General features: G+C 44.5%; 1 protein-coding gene across 4 annotated transcripts in view; it reads right to left on the bottom strand.

Moving 5' to 3' along the window:
• The window catches only part of LOC126185137 (leucine-rich repeat protein 1-like), a 115,455-nt gene that overhangs the window by 20,052 nt on the left and 73,191 nt on the right, over positions 1-22,212 (bottom strand). The gene's annotated exons all lie outside the window — the stretch shown is intronic.

The following is a 22,212-nucleotide window of genomic DNA, read 5'->3' as shown; positions in this document are numbered from 1 at the left end:
ATAATTGGTGACGATCATAGGCATCTTTTCATGTTTATTATGTACCCGTGAGCCCTGTGTAACAGGCTACCTTACTACGTGTGTCAATGGAAGTTGTGCTATGGCAGTTTCAACAACAGTAGTTGGGGGACAGAAATGCCAGGAAGCTTTATTGTATGTGTCGTTCTCCTGCCCATCGGCTACAAATCTGCCACCGAAGTTCCCGCCATACGGTGAGCCAGCAAAAGAGTGGGAAGCATACGGGAAGTGCGTCCAGCAGCACTTTGCTGCATTCCAGGTGATGGATCCAGTTGTAGTAAAATCACTTTACCTATTATGGATCTCAGCAAATACATAACAGCTCTTCTGCAAACGGGCCCCTCTCACGGAACTGGCACACCTGACCTTTGACAAAATGTTTGCTCTACCAATTACTTAATTTCACCCACACTGCCATGTCATTTTATCTCGTGTGGAATAAACAGCCAAATCAATCATACTGTGCACGGGCAGCGGAAGTGCGAGGATTCAGTAGGGAATGTCATTTTGTGACTCCTGTAAATAAGGAATTGTAGGCAAAGGTGACGATAGGGATGCAATCATTCGGACAGCTCTGGATATGGAGGTGTGTCAGAAAGCTCTGAAATTTCAGAACCTGACTTTGTAGGCCTTTTTAAAATGGGACTAATCCTTTGAAGTTTGCAAGGCCACGGGGTGTCGAAGAGAATTCTGGGGCAAGGTGGCAGCCATCACGTTAGACCCGAGCCCCACTCCGGCTCCATCTCAAACGAGGAAAAGGACCTCGGCCTTCCAAACAGTGTTCATTTCCATCACGTTTTCGAACATGCCAGCCGAGACTGTATCGACACGTGAGCACAGTGTGAGGCATGCTACAAGGAAGGACATCTTGTGTGTCTACTGTGCTCTTGACAAAAAACTCACTTTGGCAGGACCTAACAAACATTTATACGAATTCGTTGAAGTCTCATACCACAGTGGTGTCATCTAAGTGTAGCGGGTCTAATGTAGCTGTGGGAAAAGCAGAGTTAAACACGGGCAATCCTCGCTTGTCAGGATGGGCGTGCGACTTTAGTGGAAGACAACAATGGATGTACTCACAATCCTTTACTTAATCACCGAATTCCACTCTTCCGTGAACAAAAACAAGTCTTCAATTATTCCATCCCATTAGTACAGTCACTGCACAACATATCGTCCTCCACGTAATATTCCGCACTGAGCATCAGGCAAAGTAATGGCCAGTGGTGCAGACAGGTGAGTTGCTCCACAGTGTAGTGGTGACAGACACGGCACGTCGACTCCGCGACGACGGTGCAGACGCCGCACGAGGCTTCGTACAGCTGCGGTGCAGAGCGAGGCCGGCCCGCAGAGTCATCTGTCGGTACGGCAGGCCACAATGTCCCGGAGGCACGGTGACTGTATTGGCCAGGGTCAACCTGTGGACCGACCGACTGCAGAGCAGGGGCAGGTGGCTGGTGCAGAGTTGCCTGCCCTGGTTTGGCAGACAGGTAAGGGTCACTGGTCCACTGCCCACTGGCAGCAGAGTGACGCAGACTGGGTGTCACTTACTGTCCAGCTGGCCGAGTGATTATAAGCTGGTATAGCTGCAGTTAAATGCTGCTTCTGCCTGCTGATTCCATAGTAACAGTGGTATTTCTGGGGTTTGCAGAAGCATCTGGAGTGTGTTTATGACTGGAAGATGTGGCATAAATGGCAGCAGTTCAGCCAAGTTGCATCAATTACGTGACACTGGGCTGTGGCCCGGTTCTGGCACTCGTGGTCCGATGGCACGGGAGCTGATCGTGCAGTTCGATAACCGGCACCTGCTATCTGGCTTTGGCCTCGTTTCAGTTCTGGGCTCCAACTTCTGTTGCTTACAAGTTCTCCTATATTTTTATCCTTTACATAAAAAAACTGTTCACCATGCTCACTTTGCACAATAAACAAGTTCAGCTACACACTCAACTTGTTTTGAAAATAAAACCGCCTTTTCCTGCTGCCACTCAATTTAATTTTCCCAGACGCATTTCGCCTTTTTCTTGTTCTGAGGCATTATCAGTGGGATGATTTGCTGTGATCTGTGTTTCCTCTCATCTTGTCTGGAGATTGCACTACCACTTTATTACCAACATGTAAACACAATTTTGAGTTCCGACATTTTTCATACTGTTCACTGTGTTTCTCCTTGTTTTTGTGGTGTACTACTGTTCTTTTGCCACTCGATATAGCTATATCTTCGGACATTGTGCTTTTAACAATATATATATCGCAACTGATAAAGTTGCAATACTTATATTGCCAGATGCTTAAGTTGTTTTGTTTGTAAATGATATAAAAATTGCAATAAGTAGCAAGTAAAGTACAAATTTAGAAACAGCTGCTAATCAAATTTTCACTGACATTAATAAATAGTTTAATGCTAGTTCACTGCCATTAAGCTTTGAGAAGACCTACTATATGCAGTTCAGAACCTGTAAGAGATTCCCTTCCAACATATGAAGACATGCAGATCGAAGAGGTTGACAGTGTTAAATTTCTGGGATTGCAACTCCATAATAAGTTCAGTTGGGAAGGGCATACCACAGAATTGCTTAAGCGGCTGAACAAGTCTGTATTTGCAGTGAGAATGATGTCAGATGTAGGACATATAACTATAAAAAAAAACCTACATGTTTTGCTTATTTCACTCTATTATGTCATACGGGACCATATTCTGGGGTAACTCATCAAACAGAGAAAAAGTTTTTAGGGTGCAAAAATGTGTGATAAGAATCATTTGTGGTGTAAATTCAAGACCGTCATGTAGAAACCTGTTCAGGAAACTTTGTATTCCAAACACTGCTTCTCAGTATATTTATTCCTTAATGAAATTCATTGCAAGTAATATCTCTATTTCCAACCAATAGCTCAATACATAATAGCAACACTAGGAATAAGAACACTCTGCATAAAGACCTAAAATCACTTACCTTGGTCCAAAAAGGTGTCCAATATTCAGGAACACACATTTTCAATCATTGACAGCAACCATTAAAATTTCGGTTTCAGATAAAGCACGGTTTAAACAGAGTTTGAAAGACATTTTGATAGGCAACTCCTTCTACTCTATAGATGGATATCTTAAGAGAGACTGTTAAGCCAGCTTAAGTAAAACTGTCTGTTAGATTACAGTTTTGGCAGCACTTGGTCACAACAGTCATTATTAGGTATTCTGTGTATGATAAATTTATTAATGGTGCATAACAATGTTTCAAGACAGCGTGTTAATTCTGTAAATATTAGCTGTTCCAGTTTACCACATTGTATTCACCTGTTTTGACAACCTCCTGACAAATGATCAGAGTAGTAAGTATTATATTCAAATGTTTTATGTTTTTATGTTATACTTTCTGACACATTCCACACCCACGAGAATAATCTCATTTATTGGGTCTATAGAATGACAACTGAATCTAATCTAATCTATTCAAAATATCCACGGGTGTACTGCCGGTCTACAGTGTCCAACGGGCACAATATTTCGGCGATCATACATGTCGCCATCATCAGGTGAACTGACGGACTGAGCTCCTCTGAACGTGCACAGAGATCTGTACGCTATGGCTGCTCAGAGGGAACTGGGTTCGGACACAGCGGTGGCCGATTTAAATACCCTCCGCCCACGGCGTGCTCCCTCCGCTGTCTGCGCCCCAGGCTGTGGTGCACTGCAACTTCCGCTGGAGCGTGTAAGTGGGGGGTTCTGGAAGGGGCGCAGTACAGATCACAAGGGGTGGGGGAGGGGGGGGGAGAGGATTAACACTTGTGCATTACTTCTCACGCATACAGTGACTCGCTTTGTTGCTTATACCTAAAGAAGGGCAATGCCTTTTGTTTTTGGAGGTATTTTATTTATTTATTATTCTGTTTCTGCTCGCATGGTACTCAGACCATGACAATTTTCTGCTAGACTACTACAGTATGGGGCAACAAGAAACATTTCTGTTTCCATTACAAAAACTTAAGCGTGATATTCCCCAGGAGGCTGCTGTTCAGAGACAGCAGGGAGGGGCGACCAAAGTAACACAAAAAGTCTGTTTCTAAAAACTACCCATAGCAATAAACCAATAATGATAATTATTAGAGGTGCACATACAGAACTGGGAATGACTATATGACTGAGATACTGGTGGTTCTGCCAATCTGTGATATGTGCGGTGGCACGGTCTAGTGTGACCTGCCCTGACTCTTTGTTTACCAGGTCGGTTAAAGACTGGATCAGCTGGGAATGTGAGTGATTGGGGAGAGATGGCCAAATGCCAGATGACGGTAGTACCATTGGTTGCTCTGGTAAATACCACACGAGAGGGGGGAGTCGCACGTTATGGGCGTAAGATAAGTGTGCAAACACTGCCTCAGTGGGGTTGTGATATCACAGTGAGAGCTACTAAATAATAAACCACTACCGTTGAGTAGCACACGGTAGGGCTGTATTGCTCAGAGGTACTTGTAACACACAATAGTGGCTGTTACTGGCTGGGGTACAGTGTATAAAATACTGCTGCCTATAGCAACGAACTGGGGTTCAATTATTGGTACAACCAGATGACTGCAGAGAGGCGTCACTTTCTCAGTGAGAAACAATGCAACTTCGCACGCTTTTTTATGGGTGTGAAGAGTAAGTGTTGAATACATGTAGTACTTCCGATGTTGACAGCTTTGCAAGGCACACTCTGATAGGACAGAATGAGTGCGGCGGTTCTTACTGATAACAAAGATATTGTGGGTTTTCCACATAATGTGAACTTGTACGGCAAGCCAGTATACTGGAAAAACGTGGATGCGGTAGCTTACAAATTCACAGTTAGCACAAGTCACTGGTAGGTGAATCTTTGTATCCAAATAATCATGGTCTCAAACCATCTGGACACAAGCTGAACCATAGTACAATGCGAGAGTTGCCTCCTGTATGGGATATATCATCTGTAGAGGGGCCGTTAGATGGGATGAAAAATTGGTTAAGATCTGAAGAAAAAGTTCAGCTGGTAGTAGATGTGGACTTAGTTGATGTCCCAAATCGCTCTGAATGATGTTACATAGAGAGCTAGCATGTACTTGGGTGGCCTGTGCATTATATAAAAGTATCTGCAAGGTCTTCATCACTGTGAGCAAGGTGGTTCCTGATAAACAAAAGTGAGATCATGCTGAATTGAATTACACAACTTTTCATATTGGCAGACTAACTCTGTAGCAGTTTCATGTACTTGGCGGGTGGTTGCCAATATGTTACCTTCTATGTGAGTGAGGCGAACTTCCTGACGTATTATGGTCTCATGATTGTCCTCTGCCTGACGTATGGCATCATTCCAATGTTTCGCATCTGATTGATCAGGAGTACTGAAAATTGTTTTTTAAGTTGTATCGCCAGCATTACACCACGCTCGCTTAGTGTGGCACAAGGGTACAGTGTCAGATATGCTATGCAGTTGTCCCTGACTGTGCATAATTACTTGTCTTAAATTGCGCAACGTGCGAAGAGTTCCTCTCTGGTCGGCACGTGTTAATAAGCCCTCACAGGTTAACAATCTGTTCACCACCTCTTGCAACGCAGTTTCTTCTTCCTTAAGCACAGATAAATCAAAGTTGGTAGAAATTACTACCTCATGTGGGGTATACAACAGGTTATTCAACCGTTCGAACATAGCTCCTGAGTTGGACGGGTGATTCCAAACTAGTGGAAATCTGACAACAATAGCAACAAGAGCGGGCACCAAATAATATTTCATTGTGTTAACACACAGAGGAAGACATTAAAACACTAGTAGTGGGTGTTGTGGTGACAGGTAGTAGTGCAGAGTGCAGGTGGTCAGGCGTGAGTCCCTATAAGCACGAATTAACCTTGTTAGCTCCAGCTGGTAGTTATGTTATGAAAGGGAAGTATTACAGTGGATGCAAAAGTAGTAAGTAATTACCTGAGGTGGTAGTGGCGGGTGAAAAGTTGATGGTTAACAGATTCGTGTGCACTATGTTACTGGGCAATCTAAGAACTGCAGTGGTATAAATTAGTAGCAACGGGGTAGTGAGGGAAGGGGGGGGGGGGGGGTATGGTCATGCTGAAAAGAGGCTTACTCATCATTCTGATCAGCACGAGTGCAAAAATGTGGTGTTGCATTAGTCAATGTCTGCAATCAATGTGTAGGCGGAATTTGCAGTATTTAGTGGTTTCATAAGTGCTTTGCTGAATCGGAAGCTTTAGTAATGGATGTTGTGGCTTAGGAGGAAAAGGGATTTGGTCAATGAGAAAATTATGTTGTGGTTAACACAGTTTTTTTTCTGGGCATATTCGTGGACAGCTGTAAGCGATGACAATGCTAGGGTAGCCCAACATATCGGCCATTTATGCCGAGAGGCCCACTCGCGGCGAACCGGAAGGGTGCTCACATTAAAGAATAAGGAATTGGGTATCATCGGGAACAAGTTCAGGTAACGAGTTTCAGAATAAGATTGATTCAGCAGGGTTATATCCACTAGTCGCAGGGTACAGGGATATGAGGTCAGTCACACTCGTCTACTGGGTGATCGATAACTTGCTCGAGTAACTAGCCGAGACACAGATTTTCCCCAATGGTAATACCTCAGAAAGTAGCTAATGGGCCACTGTAATCACGGGCTGGAAAAGTGTGTCTAATATACAGTGTTATATTAGCTCTTGTGGTCCTGTCGGAATGGCATAGCTAAGCTACCCTTCCCTGGCAGAAGAAAGGAAAAACAGAATAGAGATGTTGACTTGGCAGAAGGGTAAGAGAAAAAAGGGGAGGGCAAAAATAACTGCAGTGACTGATATGGCAGTAGGGCGCACAGTCCACAGGGACTTCCACAGCAGAATTGGCCACGTACTGCCGGCCTAGCAGGAGAGGAAGGAACTGAGTTAATTAAAATTAGCCTCTACTAAACTGAGTTTACCGTAGGTCAAAACAGATCTGGTCTTAGTTAACTGGCAGTGAATTGACTACGTAGCACATTCAGGGAGTGTGATGTCCTTAAAGAACAATATAAATGGAAAGTCTCTGGGGCACAAGCGTGAGCCAGTTGTGACTTAACCATCATGTAGCAAATTTGCTCACGAGTGCAGGTAATTACTAATACTATACAAAGATGGGTGGTGAAATTTCGAGAAAACTTCTGGACGGCTTGTGGGCCATACAGTAAAATAAGCTACGAATCATGTGAGCTAGCTAGTTTGGAGATGGGGCATCTCGTTGCCTGGGACTATGAAAGTCGCATAGCCTCATATGTAGGAAGTGTTAGTGTGGGAGGACAGTGTCAAACATTCAGGGCAAATAGTGTGTGAATGTTTGTTTGTGCTGTTGGGAACAAAAACAGCTCTGCTTAACCCTCACATCAGGAAAAAAGAAGAGGGAAGCAGGCAGGTTCTCTGCTAGACAGAATGCCACACCTGAGGAGGCAAGACTGGCTGCAATCACCACTAAATAAATCGATCACAAGAGGGTATGAATAAAGAAAAAATATAAAAGGTATCCGTATGCGAGGTTTTTCCTTGCCCCTCCCTCTGGGGGGAGTAGCATTGGCTACCGACCAGGGTGCAGACGATGGTGAGCCTCGTCGTGATGTGTCAATGATGCATAGATGAAGGATAGAGGTAGGCGATCAATTTATAAAAGTGAAAACTGAAAGAATAACCCAATCAGCTGGGCACTCTGTGGGTGCTAACCGCACCATGTAAGGCACACGGTCCTGGAGGAGGGAGGTAAAAGTAATGGTTGAGGTTGGAACAAATAGACGAGTGACTCAGAGCAATGGTAGTAATCCAGTGCAATGCATGGGCAAGGGAGGAACTGTGCTCTGTCTCCATAGGGGCGATATCGTCTCGTGGGGGTTAACTACTACAAAATTCCCAAAATCCATGAAGTAACAGTGTGATCTACGAAAAAAGAGGGGCACAACTACTGCGACATTGTATAATAAAAACTTTTATTCATTAGGGTGGAAGTCTCTTGCTAGCTATATTTCCACAAGATAACACAATACTGGAATAATCTAGTGCTTATTTCAGCGGGTGCTTCAATCTTATTACGTCATGGGTTTATTTGTTTGAATAAACAAACGGGCATCTCTCACTTCCTAAACACACGGCGGAGCACTGTACCCAAATGGTAGAAGTGCAGATTTCCGTACTCACTTGTAACATCTAAACTTCATCACTAAATTACTTCATAAAAAGTAGGGTGAACTAAAACAAAACTTGTGTTCATCTGGGTGAACTCTTCAATGTGAAAAACAACGCACATGGTGTGCAAACTACAATTCTTCACTTACTTGGGTGAAACTTCTTTAGTTTCATCCTACCACAAAATCTATTTCGCTTACCACTCTACAGCGAGAGGGTAGCGCACTTCTTCTTGACTTCAGGAGCGCATTCGACTCTTCTCTATTGAGTATCTTAGATAACTCGGTTGCTTCCTTTCTTCTAAACATTCCAGTCCAGCTCTAGGCACGAACATTGTGCATAATAGGATTCCGGAATCGCTAACTCACAAAATCGCGTATCACGACTGAAGAGGGATCCTATGTAATGGGAGTATTGCTATAGTGCAACATATCTAGAATCCAGGGCTGTGGTTAGCCTTTACATACTGGGGTCATAAATATAAAATACAAGTGCATATTTTATAAAACAAATGGCATAAATCATAAAAATACATGCATGGTATAACATACAGGGTACAGCAAGGGCTTTGCTGCACAGCAAAATGACTGTTGAATGATTAAACATAACACAAAATCATAAGGGGAGAATAAATACAAGTTATTGGGTATCAATTATTAACCAGCTAGCAACTGGCAACGCACAGTGGGTCGGACATTGCTCAACACCTCTAATCATACAAAATGCACATAATACTGAGCCTTCTGGTATATATCTGGGTGGGGAAGAAGAGGTTAGGCACCGTTAACTGGTGGGGTGCACTTGTTTTAGAGTTCTGGTGGTGTATCATGTTGTAGTGACACGATGGACTTACCTGTAATTATTTTTTTCTTGTCAGCTGTGGCTGAGGCTCAAAGCCTGGTTCTCTTGGGTTGTGTGCTCTCTTAATACCTGTAAAGCTAGGGGACAATTCAATAGTCGATTTCCATAAGTCTTATGAAATATTTAATTTGCAGTATTAATTCTTAAATTTGTCTGTTTGGGGGCTCTCTTATTGGTGGAGATGCGTGTATGGTAAGAATTCTTAGGATGCTGCCAAAACTGAGTGGTAAAACAATTTATTCAACTTGGTATATGGTGGAGCAGGTAGCGTTATAAAACTGGCAAGAGGCACAAGCAGATGTGCTGTGACGGAGGCAGGTTTCAGGTAAACGCTGAGATAGCAGAGTGGCTGCGCGGCGCATGTAGCGTGCCACGGCAACAGCTCCAGCGTGTTCTAAGTGAAAAATTTTCACAACACCTTGGAACATTGGAATTAACCATTTATAAAATTCAGTTCACATACATTAATAATATTAGAGTGGGATTAGTGACTGTTGTGAATAGTACTCTCACTAATAATATCAGAGTGGGATTAGTGACTGTTGTGAATAGTACTCTAACTCCTTTCTTGAACAAATCAATTTATATGGGTTTATTGGGTAAAATTACTACAGCTCATTTGTAAAGAGTCTCTCTTTTACTTTTGTGGTGTCAAAAGTGAATAGGCTGTGATGGGCACATAATGATGAAACTATTTAAGGATTTGGAAAGGGAGCAGGTAGTCGGTTCTGAAGGTGTGTCAGACTAGACGGAAGGTGATATGGTGGTACTATGCTTTGGAGGAGGCTCGGAAATGCAGAGTGCCACCAAGCTAAATGGCGGTTTACGGGAAGACACCCCATAGCGACGCGCTTCATTATTGCGATGCTTTTCTGCTTTGCGTTCTATGAGTTGGAGGCCGCTTGCTTCCAAATTCTCCTCAGAGCTATAGTCTGGTTCAGTGGGCATGTTAAGGGTTTAGGTGTGCAAGTAAATTTATGGGTGGGTTTTCAAGTTGTTGAATTTACCCAGGTATGAGACGGAAGGATGGAAGAAATCACGTTTGAAATAGGTATTACATAAGATGATGGTACCTTTCTGTATTAAATTGCTATACATTGATTGATAGCGAAGATAGTACGTTCTAATATGTGTAAGGTCTCTCTAACAGCAGCAGTCAGGCACAGTCAGGCACACAGTGGAGAGAGGGGAGAGGGGAGGGGGTGGGAATCAGGCGGCGACAGCTGGGGCGGGCTAGAGGGATGGCACGGGTTGGGGAGGGGAAGGAGGTAACAGCAGTGCCAGGTGTTTGAAGTGACTCTGCCCTTCACATTATGGCCGCCGCATGTGCAACTCCTTGTTGACGAGTTCACCTGATTCTGACAGGCAAAGCGTATGTGTTTACAACTTCACAGTGCCTCCAAGCAGCTGTGCTTACCTTCTGAGTTAATCTGAAAAAGAATGGGCATCCGTGAGGGACGGTAGGGGCAATTTACAGTGTCACTGTTGTGTGTAGGCTACGTGGCCGCAGTACAAGAATAATTATCAAGTTATCTAACATTTCTTTTGGTGTTAAAGCAACAAGTTATGTTTCTTCGTTAAGAACAAATTTCTCAATTAGTACTGCGTGTTATTAATTATCACTCTGGGTGTTCAAATGGGAAAATTACTTATTGAAACATGGTGCCATTTCAGAGAGACAGTATTTGGAATGAAAAAGATAGCGACTTAATGCATTCATTACTTCATACAGTATCCTGATACTGATCCGTAACTTCTCCATATGATACTTTTATTTAGAATTAAATATATTGGTATTGAAAATGGAGCTGTTGTCTGACCACTGGGTGTATCATGGGAACATAATAAAAATACTGGTTAAAACTAGGGATTAACTAGGCTAGGCCAGCACTGCAGAACAGGCTGGGCGGGTAAAGAACTGATAACCTCTTTCAGAGAGAGTGGCTAGGGTGACATTTTAGTTATCATAGCATGGGAGCATAAAATATATACTGTATAGGTAGAATGTTCATTTGCAAAGGAAAGTAGGAAAGTAACAAGGTGGTTGCTTAAGTGTTTATTTTATTTTATTTTATTTTTATTGACAAAACTGTGAGTCTCCTAAGTAAGAAGCAGTACCTTGGTGTTTAGTCCCTGGATCTAAGGGCATATGGGTGTTTAGATCTCAGAGCGTATCTAAAACTAGCTGGGGGTGGTGGAACTTCCCTTTTCTTCCACTTCACAGGGGGGCAGAAGCTGCTGAAGGTCCAGCGCTTATCTAAGAAGGCGGTGAGAGAGGCATAGTTCCTGAATAGGGTTTTAGTCTATGAAACTGGACTACCACGTTACGGTCAGGCAGTTGTAATACTGCATTGACAGGGAAGAGAGCCGAATGATTGAATATGGTCCATCATACAGAAGGGTAAGTTTCTTCACTCTTCCTTTCTTTATACTAGGGTTTTTTAGCAAAACCAAATCACCAGGTTTATAGGGGGGGAGGGGGGGGGGAGGGTGGCATTTTTGTTACTTCTTTCCACCCATTTCCTGGTTGCTTTGCGGTTGTTCCCTTGGAACTTCTTCCAAATGGCCTTCAGGTGGCAGGCTAACCCCTTAACAGCTGTGTGATCAATTCCCGGAAGTAATTTATTGATCTCAAAGGGAGATTTCCATAGGACAGCCAAACACTATCTCATAAGGGGTTTGTTCAGTGGCTTCGTGGGAATGGCTATTGTATTCACTTGTCACATACGGAATGTATCTTTGCCAGTCACTGTGGGCTGAGTTGATGTAATAGGAAAACATTCGTTTCATAGTGCAATGGACACACTCAATGCAGCCATTTGCCTGGGGGTGAAAAGGGGTGGGTCTCCATTTTCTAATTCTCAGCAATTTGCAAACTTGGACAAATAAGGCAGACTTTAGTTGGTTCCTTAAACTGTTATAATGGCTTCAGGGCTTCCGAAAGGAAGGACAAGATGATCCATAAAAACTTGTGCTACTGTTTCAGCTGACATGTGAGCGATGGGTACCAAAATAAGGTATTGGGAAAGTGATCAATAATGGATAGAATATACACTCCTGGAAATGGAAAAAAGAACACATTGACACCGGTGTGTCAGACCCACCATACTTGCTCCGGACACTGCGAGAGAGCTGTACAAGCAATGATCACACGCACGGCACAGCGGACACACCAGGAACCGGGGTGTTGGCCGTCGAATGGCGCTAGCTGTGCAGCATTTGTGCACCGCCGCCGTCAGTGTCAGCCAGTTTGCCGTGGCATACAGAGCTCCATCGCAGTCTTTAACACTGGTAGCATGCCGCGACAGCGTGGACGTGAACCGTATGTGCAGTTGACGGACTTTGAGCGAGGGCATATAGTGGGCATGCGGGAGGCCGGGTGGACGTACCGCCGAATTGCTCAACACGTGGGGCGTGAGGTCTCCACAGTACATCGATGTTGTCGCCAGTGGTCGGCGGAAGGTGCACGTGCCCGTCGACCTGGGACCGGACCGCAGCGACGCACGGATGCACGCCAAGACCGTAGGATCCTACGCAGTGCCGTAGGGGACCGCACCGCCACTTCCCAGCAAATTAGGGACACTGTTGCTCCTGGGGTATCGGCGAGGACCATTCGCAACCGTCTCCATGAAGCTGGGCTACGGTCCCGCACACCGTTAGGCCGTCTTCCGCTCACGCCCCAACATCGTGCAGCCCGCCTCCAGTGGTGTCGCGACAGGCGTGAATGGAGGGACGAATGGAGACGTGTCGTCTTCAGCGATGAGAGTCGCTTCTGCCTTGGTGCCAATGATGGTTGTATGCGTGTTTGGCGCCGTGCAGGTGAGCGCCACAATCAGGACTGCATACGACCGAGGCACACAGGGCCAACACCTGGCATCATGGTGTGGGGAGCGATCTCCTACACTGGCCGTACACCACTGGTGATCGTCGAGGGGACACTGAATAGTGCACGGTACATCCAAACCGTCATCGAACCCATCGTTCTACCATTCCTAGACCGGCAAGGGAACTTGATGTTCCAACAGGACAATGCACGTCCGCATGTATCCCGTGCCACCCAACGTGCTCTAGAAGGTGTAAGTCAACTACCCTGGCCAGCAAGATCTCCGGATCTGTCCCCCATTGAGCATGTTTGGGACTGGATGAAGCGTCGTCTCACGCGGTCTGCACGTCCAGCACGAATGCTGGTCCAACTGAGGCGCCAGCTGGAAATGGAATGGCAAGCCGTTCCACAGGACTACATCCAGCATCTCTACGATCGTCTCCATGGGAGAATAGCAGCCTGCATTGCTGCGAAAGGTGGATATACACTGTACTAGTGCCGACATTGTGCATGCTCTGTTGGCTGTGTCTATGTGCCTGTGGTTCTGTCAGTGTGATCATGTGATGTATCTGACCCCAGGAATGTGTCAATAAAGTTTCCCCTTCCTGGGACAATGAATTCACGGTGTTCTTATTTCAATTTCCAGAAGTGTATTTACTTCCTTGTGTACTTACAGGAAGTGGCCTGACTATGTCCAAAGCCATAAACTGAAAGGTTTTTGATGCCTCAGGAAGAGATTGTGAGGGAATTTTGATTCATGGGGGTGGTGCTCTTTGGACACATGGTAGGCAGTTTCTTATATACTTAGCAACATCTCGCCATCTTTTGTCTCACCAATACTTCATGGCAATGCAAGCATTTGTGGCCCTTCGTCCACTACGGCAAGCTTTAATGCTGTCGTGGCACTGGGAAATAATTGTAGGACTTTAGGTATTACTATATGTTTACCCAGGGGGTTCTTGAGGTATAGAATTCCATCTTGTGTAACAAAATCCGGATGGGAGGGATACTGGCAACATTTTGCGTCATTCTCCTGTGAGTCTTTTAATTCATCAAGTAACACATCGTCTGTTTGAACTACTCTCACTTTTCTACTAAAGGCGCCAGCATTCTGGTGCAATTTTCCTGCTTTGGTTTGCACTTTGTAGTCATACTCACTCAACTTCAGGGTCCAGCGGATGAGAAGGCTGCTAGGGTATTTTAAAATTAATATCCACTGAAGTGCTGCATAATCTGTTACTACTGTAAACTTTCTCCCATAAAGATAGCATTTAAAATAGTTGACTCTAAAAACATCAATGCCAGCAATTCTTTCTTCTTAGTAGTGTAATTAATTTCCGCCTGATTCAGCTGATGGGATGTGTAACCAATTGGTCTTTCCTCACCATCAATAATTTGACTCAGAATAGTCCCCACTGCAAAACTGGACACGTCATAGGAGAGAATGGTTTTTTGAAATCAGGATAGATCAACAAGGGGAACTAGTCAGAACATCTCTGATATGCTGCACAGCATCTTCACACTCTGAGGTCCCTTGATAGGGTACATCTTTTTTCAAAAGGTGGGTAAGGGGTTTGGCTACTGTGGCATACTCCTTTACAAAACGCCTATAATAATTGCTGAGTCCCATAAAGCTTTGCAATTCTTTTACATTTTTAGGGGAAGAGAATGTTCTAACTGCTTCAATTAGGCGGGGATCTGGCTTTACTCCATCAGCACTAATAATATGCCCTAGATACTATACTTGTCTCTCAGAAAATGAACATTTTTCTATTTTCAAGCCTAAATTGGCACTTCTTAGTCTAGACAAAGCATTTCTTAATCTGCTAACATGTTCATCTATGGTTCTGGAAAAGACAATGATATCATCTAGATAAACTAGGCATATTGTAGGTTTCAGTCCTCTTGAAAGTAAGCCAGCAAAGTGTTTGAAGGTGGCTGGTGCATTTGCGCAGCTCGAATGGGATTCTCAAAAATTCATATAAGACCAGAGGGAACTACAATCACTGTTTTTGGCCTGTCCTGTGGTGTAATCGGTATTTGGTGGTACCCACTCTTCATATCAATGATAGCAAAGTGTTTGCAGTTTCCTAGTCTGTCCAGTGTTTTGTCGATACATGGGAGAGAGTAAGTATCAGGAGTGGTTACCTTATTTATTGCTCTCACATCGACACAAAGGTGGTAGGTCTTCTCTCCATTGATTGATTTCTTTGGGACGATGATGACTGCAGACGACCAGGGGCTGGAGGAGGGTTGTATTATCCCTGCCTCTAGCTGCTGTCGGATAGTTTCCTCCACAACAGGCTGGAGGTGATATGGTAGTCTATATGGTTTCTGTGCAATGGACCTTGCATCTCTGGTGGGAATTTCATGATAAACTAGGTCAGTAGCCGGCGACTAACACCTTTCCTTGAATAACCACGAGTGTTCTTCCAAGTCGGAGTAAAATTTGTTTTGGTCAGCTGCAGGCAGATGAGCTAACTTATCTTAAATTTGTCTCTGAGCACAGGAGCAATATGACTAGTCCTGGAAACCGTTGTTTTCAGTTAGGTTTTAACTTCTCTTGTACAGGGTGGTTTTCTTCAATCTTGTGGCTGCTAGCTATAATGGCGACACTAGAAATTTCTACCTCTTTCATTCTGAAATTGTCCAAACAGACGGTGAGCCGTGCTGCGGCTCGCGTTGGTGCTGTTTGTAGGTTTCTGTCCTCTGTCGGAGGCCAGACCGTATCGTTTAGCTGACATGGTTGCAGTTGTTTGTCTTCTTCTCGTGTTGGCTGGCACCACTTGGTTTCGCAAATAATGCCTGTCCGCTAGTGGCAGCAGCGGTGGGTATCGATATATAGTAACTGTGGCCCTATCTCTAGGGTGACATCGTGGTTCTTCTGGGTTGTGTCAGTGTGTGGTTCAGTTGGGGACTCAGGAGGAGCCACATCCGTGCAGTGCGAGAGCACACCGGGACTGCTGGTGGTGCGCGTGGAATGCCGGATCTAAGGCCTGTGGTCACGAGGCTGCACGACCTCGTCGTAAACCAGATCCTGCAAGCTTTAAGTTGATTGCATTTGGATTCAAGTAGAGAAACCTCCACCATTGTGAGATGTTGCGATTATCCAGTGACTTGGATTTGTGTTGCTGCTCGTAGTGTTGCTGAGGCGAAGAGCAGCAAGCGGAGTGCTTGGGGAAGACTGATCTGATTTAGCTTTCCTGGACTTCTAATTACTATTTATTGCATTCCGTTTGTTACTATTTGTTAAGTTCAACCAGCAATATTTTTCTGTTTCATGGCTGCTAATGCCCCAGTTACCTGCCTTGGGGGTTAGAGTGTGTAACGGCAGTTTACGTTTCCTTGCCTTACCGCTGCTGACCGGTGAGGCATGTAGTTTTGACAGCTTTCTTGATTGTAGGTTGGCTGGCGATTCTTCTACTCTGGTGGTAGTGATTCTTTTCTCATTCCAGGTGCTCCAAGCACAGTATTCTGTGGGAGGAGTCCGGACCGCTGGTTCCGGCTTTGGCATATTTTTACATCTTTGCGTTTGGTTTATTGGACATCAGGTAGCCTCAGTAAGATTATCATTAGTCATTTGTTAGACTGCCACTAGTCTGAGTTACCATCTTGTGAAGTGACTGCAACTCTTGGCTGCCTATCTCATCGCTCACAAAAGTGTTTTTTTTGCCGGATCTACTCAGAAGTCGATTCCTGGTGCAACGTCGGTCACTGGCGCTTGTGTTTTCTTATTGTATTTGCTGTTTTATTGTATGTTTCTAAATGTTTTTATATAATTGCCATTCTTGGCATTACAGCAGTTTTAAATGATTATGTTACCAAGTTTACCATCATTTTGTCTCACCTGTCTGGTGATCAGTTGCTTGTCCTTTTAAATTAACCTTTGCTGCTGTATTCGCTGTTTTACTGTATGTTGGTTAATTTTTTTATAATTGCTGTTCTTGGCATTAAAGGCCTTCAGCCGTGACTGAGGTTGCTTGCCTTAAAAAGTCTAATTGGGATCACATTGGTTTGTTTTAAAAACATTATTTGCTGTGTCTGTATTTTATGCTCATTTGGTAAATTGTAATGCACTGAAAGCTCTATTAATTACGCAGTTTTTTATTCCTTCATTAATAATGTGTGATATCTTGATTTATTGCCGAGTCTGGAATTACCGTGTTAAAATAAATGTGTGTAATTGCAAAGGGAACCAATAGTAACTGATTACGGTCCCGTCCACAATCGTCTGAGGGTCTGAATCAGAGGCTGAGATGGTTTTGCGACCGTGTTGGCTGCAGATTCCTTGACTTCCGCCATAGGGTGGTGGGGTTTCGGGTTCCGCTGAATAGGTCAGGAGTTCACTACACTCAGCTGGTGGCTACACGGGTAGCGGAGGCTGTGTGGCGTGGACTGGGCGGTTTAAAAAGGTTAGAAGGCCTCGGGAAAGTACGGGGTGGGCTGCAATCTCAAAGGGTGCATGGCAAATACAGGACGTGCTTGGATCAAGGAACAGTCGGAACTGTAGTTGTAAATTGTTGTAGTTGTGCTGGGAAAGTCCCTGAGCTTCAAGCGCTAATAGAAAGCACAGAAGCTGAAATCGTTATAGGTACAGAAAGCTGAAGCCTGAAATAAATTCTGTAGAAATTTTTACGAAGTCTCAGACAGTGTTCAGGAAAGATAGATTAGGCAAAATTAGTGGTCGAGTGTTTGTGTCTATCAGTAGTGGTTTATCTTGTATTGAAGTCGAAGTGGATACTCCGTGCGAATTGGTATGGGTGGAGGTTATACTTAACAGCCGAACTAAGTTAATAATTGGCTCCTTCTACCAACCCCCAGACTCCGATGATATAGTTGCTGAACAGTTCAGAGAAAATTTGAGTTGCATAACAAATAAATACCCCACTCATACGGTTATAGTTGGTGGGGACTTCAACCTTCCCTCAATATGTTGGCAAAAATACTTGTTCAAAACCGGTGGTAGGCAGAAAACATCTTCCAAGATTGTCCTAAATGCTTTCTCCAAAAATTATTTCGAGCAGTTAGTCCACGAACCCACATGAATTGTAAATGGTTGTGAAAACACACTTGACCTCTTAGCCACAAACAATCCAGAGCTAATAGAGAGCATATGACTGATACAGGGATTAGTGATCACAAGGTCATTGTAGCTAGGCTCAATACCATTTCTTCCAAATCCACCAGAAACAAACACAAAATAATTTTAGTTAAAAAAGCGGATAAAGTGTCACTAGAAGCCTTCCTAAGAGACAATCTCCATTCCTTCCGAACTGATGCAAATGTAGACGAGATGTGGCTCAAATTCAAAGATATAGTAGCAACAGCAATTGAGAGATTCATACATCATAAATTGGTAAGAGATGGAACTGATCCCCCACGGTACACAAAACAGGTCCGAATGCTGTTGCAGAGGCAACGGAAAAAGCATGCGAAGTTCAGAAGAACGCGAAATCCCGAAGACTGGCTAAAATTTACAGACACGCAAAATTTGGCACGGACTTCATTGTGAGATGCCTTTAATAGGTTCCACAATGAAACATTGTCTCAAAATTTGGTAGAAAATCCGAAGAAATTCTGGTCGTATGTAAAGTACACAAGTGGCAAGACGCAGTCAATACCTTCGCTGCGCAGTGCCGATGGTACTGTTACCGACGACTGTGCCGCTAAAGCGGAGTTATTGAACGCAGTTTTCCGAAATTCCTTCAGCAGGGAAGACGAATGGAATATTCCAGGATTTGAAACACTAACAGCTGCTAGCATGAGTTTCTTAAAAGTAGATACCTTAGGGGTTGCGAAGCAACTCAAATCGCGTGATACTGGCAAGTCTTCAGGTCCAGATTGTATACCGATTAGCTTCCTTTCAGATTACGCTGATACAATAGCTTCCTACTTAGCAATCATATACAACCGCTCGCTCACCGATAGATCTGTACCTAAAGATTGGAAAATTGCGCAGGTTGCACCAGTGTTTAAGAAGGGTAGTAGTAGTAACCCATCGAACTGCAGACCTATATCATTGACGTCGGTTTGCAGTAGGGTTTTGGAGCATATACTGTATTCAAACATTATGAATCACCTCAAAGGGAACGATCTATTGATACGTAATCAGCATGGTTTCAGAAAACATCGTTCTTGTGCAACGCAGCTAGCTCTTTATTCACACGAAGTAATGGCCGCTATCAACAGGGGATCTCAAGTTGATTCCGTATTTCTAGATTTCCGGAAAGCTTTTGACACCGTTCCTCACAAGTGACTTCTAATCAAGCTGCAGGCCTATGGGGTATCGTCTCAGTTGTGCGACTGGATTCGTGATTTCCTGTCAGGAAGGTCGCAGTTCGTAGTAATAGACGGCAAATCATCGAGTAAAACTGAAGTGATATCAGGTGTTCCCCAGGGAAGTGTCCTGGGACCTCTGCTGTTCCTGATCTATATAAATGACCTGAGTGACAATCTGAGCAGTTCTCTTAGGTTGTTCGCAGATGTTGCTGTAATTTACCGTCTAGTAAGGTCATCCGAAGACCAATATCAGTTGCAAAGGGATTTAGAAAAGATTGCTGTATGGTGTGGCAGGTGGCAGTTGACACTAAATAACGAAAAGTGTGAGGTGATCCACACGAGTCCCAAAAGAAATCCATTGGAATTCGATTACTCAATAAACAGTACAATTCTCAAGGCTGTCAATTCAACTAAGTACCTGGGTGTTAAAATTACGAAAAACTTCAGTTGGAAAGACCACATAGATAATATTGTGGGGAAGGCGGTTCAAAGGTTGCGTTTCATTGGTAGGACACTTAGAAGATGCAACAAGTCCACTAAAGAGACAGCATACACTACACTCATTCGTCCTCTGTTAGAATATTGCTGCGCGGTGTGGGATCCTTACCAGGTGGGATTGACGGAGGACATCAAAAGGGTGCAAAAAAAGGGAAGCTCATTTTGTATTATCACATAATAGGGGCGAGAGTGTGGCAGATATGATACGCGAGTTGGGATGGAAGTCATTAAAGCAAAGACGTCTTTCATCGCGGCGAGATCTATTTACGAATTTTCAGTCACCATTTTTCTCTTCCGAATGCGAAAATATTTTGTTGAGCCCTACCTACATAGGTAGGAATGATCATCAAAATAAAATAAGAGAAATCAGAGCTCGAACAGAAAGGTTAAGGCGTTCATTTTTCCCGCGCGCTGCTCGGGAGTGGAGTGGTAGAGAGATAGTACGATTGTGGTTCGATGAACCCTCTGCCAGGCACTTAAATGTGAATTGCAGAGTACTCGTGTAGATGTAACCAAATCCTGTCTTCCTTGACTACCAGGTTTAAGATGAGAACATCAAATTTCTTTCCCTGCACTTCAGCTGTTGTTAAGTCACGTTTAACACGTACCTGTAATCAGCGAGGACGTCATTTTGACGGAGAGGGTCCACCAATATGGTTGTTCTTGCCAGTTTGCAGGATTTGACCCCAATCCAGAGAATGCATCCCGTGCGACCACTGATTCTAACAGAGGTAGTTTTATGTAACGCCCACGATTGCGCGGAATGAACTTGTGGAAGTGGCCACGTTTCACAAGCACCTTGCAGTGGAATGGCGTAGAGGCCACCAAATCGGTGGGTTTCCTCGCCGAGATGGACAGCTTGCGTCCTGTAATCTACTACACTCTGATAGGGATGGAGGAAATCATTCCCCAGGATGACATCCAAATCTTGCCTTTGTTTTCGGATTACATCCATTTCTAAAGAGTAGTGGCTGGCTCCAATTTTCAATTTAAGTAGGCAATACCCAGCAGGTACGATTACTTTTTCGCTCAGACCACTACCATGGTGACGGGGTGGTTTTAACACTCATCTATCCCGTGTCCTATGAATAGTATACTGGTTTGGGCTCCAGTGTCGATAAGCACTCTTACATATTTTCCTCAAACTTTGATGTTGAGGAGGATACTTGCCGCCTCATTTACGACACCGTTGCAGACTGGGTGCACGAATTTTACAGAGGGCACGGTCGGGCAGCGTGACTTCCCCCCTGACAATTTCCCGGCTGATTTTGGGGTTGTGGTGGATTGTTGTCGACTTGTTGCCTCAGCTGATTGTGCGAGGGGCCCCCGTTTCCCGGGTTCTGCAGGCAGTTTCTACTCATATGCCGTATAGTTCCACACAAAGAACAATAAGGTGCACGGCACTGTACGGCAGCACGGCCTGCCTTTCGGCAGCATTGGCATGCCTGCTCGTATTTAAAAATTGGACGCGGTTGTTCATTCGGATGCACTGAACTGGCAATAAAATGCCCTACCTCGTCTTGCATCGCTATGAGTCTTGTGGCATTGTGAACCGAGGCAGGTGATGCTATTTTTACCTCTCCTCCAACACACAGGTCACCTGCTCAATTAACATCTCGTTACGGTCATAATCTGAACCCTGCGTGTAAGTGCGGCAAGCCACAGTGCAGATTCGGTCAGCAACTGTCTCTACATCCTCCCCTTGCTTCAGGTGGAGGGTGGACAACTTGTCCCTGAATTAGCTGGCGTCACACCTGTCCGAATAACTCTCTTTCGACCCAGCCTCTAACATGGCAAAAGAGACGCTGTCCCAAAGGGTGTGAACTGATTCAATATATGTACGGGCATCACCTGACAATTAAAGGTGGAGTACATTTAATGGGAAATTGTTTGGCCAAGCGCGAGCGTGGCCTAATCCTTGGACAGTTTGTAGAAAGGAATTTATTTGTTCATTAGGTTTCCCAGAAAACATTGGAATGAAATCGACTGCAGAGAAACTGTTAGCCAAAGTTACAATGGAAGGCTGGGGTACTGTGCTACTTAAGGTGCTTGCAGCCGTCATTTGCGGTGCAGCAGGGTGTGTTCCTGATGCCCTTAGATCAACAGACTGGGTTTAAGCCAATTTTTTGGCATTCTTCCATCAATTCTACCTTTCTCAACATTAACTTAATGACTTGTAGTTGAAGGGCAGCTACTGAGTCTGGTTTTTCCATAGGTGGGGAGTTCCCTTTGCCAGTGGCGGTACTATGGGTTTGAGGCATGGATACAATATTAGGACACCTAGTGCTCGCCGAAAACTTTACAATTAGAGCACAAAAAAAAGGACCTACACTCGACAAGATGATGGTGTAAGCTGGCAGTAAGGAGGCAGTGATGAAGAAAAATTGATCAATGAACGCACACAAGCTGTAGTTGCAGCGGTGGTGGGTCGTCGACAGCTGCATCCCGTTGGATGACGGCGGGAGGAAACAGCGGCGAAGATGATGTCTGCAGTGTTGACAGCTGTGTCATGTGCCTCAGCTAGTAGGCCGGAAGATAGGCGTTTCCTGGATGGCGGCGTCTAGCCGGGACATGCCACCGTGGTGCA

Source organism: Schistocerca cancellata, chromosome 4 (genome assembly GCF_023864275.1).
Source record: "Schistocerca cancellata isolate TAMUIC-IGC-003103 chromosome 4, iqSchCanc2.1, whole genome shotgun sequence".
Lineage (NCBI taxonomy): Eukaryota > Metazoa > Arthropoda > Insecta > Orthoptera > Acrididae > Schistocerca > Schistocerca cancellata.
This window is presented reverse-complemented; position numbering and strand designations above follow the sequence as displayed.